Source organism: Odontomachus brunneus, unplaced genomic scaffold, assembly GCF_010583005.1.
Source record: "Odontomachus brunneus isolate Ranch 3 - 2012 unplaced genomic scaffold, Obru_v1 Obru_scaffold_070, whole genome shotgun sequence".
Classification (NCBI taxonomy): Eukaryota; Metazoa; Arthropoda; class Insecta; order Hymenoptera; family Formicidae; genus Odontomachus; species Odontomachus brunneus.
Genome location: NW_022639520.1, coordinates 149214 through 149918, shown reverse-complemented (window position 1 = coordinate 149918; position 705 = coordinate 149214).

Below are 705 nucleotides of genomic sequence, written 5' to 3'. Positions count from 1 at the left end.
AGTGGTTTGTGATCCGTAACTATTTTGAATTTGGTTCCATAGATATAATGTCTGAAATGTTTAACTGCCCAGACTATTGCTAGCAGTTCTTTTTCTGTAGTGTTATAATTTTGTTCCGCGCGTGATAATACGCGGCTTGCATAAGCTATCGGGTTGTCTTCTCCTATTCGGCCTTGCGATAGTATAGCTCCGACTGCATGGTCGGATGCATCTGTTGTGACCACGAATTCTTTTTCGAAATCTGGGTATATTAGTACCGGTGCGGTGGTCATTTTTTCTTTCAACTTGTCAAATGCCATTTGTTGTTGTTGACCCCATTCAAATTTTTCATCTTTTTTCGTAAGTTTGGTTAAGGGTCGTGCTATTTTTGAAAAATTCTCAATGAATCTTCTGTAATAGCCTGCGAGACCTATAAATGACTGAATGTCTTTAGTTTTTGTAGGTTTCGGAAAATTTGTTACAGCCTCTATCTTTTCTGGGTCTGGTAGGATTTCATTTTCTGAAATTATATGTCCCAGGTATACTACTTCTTTTCGAAGAAATTCACATTTGTCTGGTTGTAGCTTTAAATTGTAATGCCGTAATCTTTGCAATACATCTATAAGCCTTTTATTATGATTTTCAAGACTATTGCCATAAATAACAATATCATCTAAATATACTAGACATTTGATTCCTTGCAGTCCAGCTAATACAGAATTCATT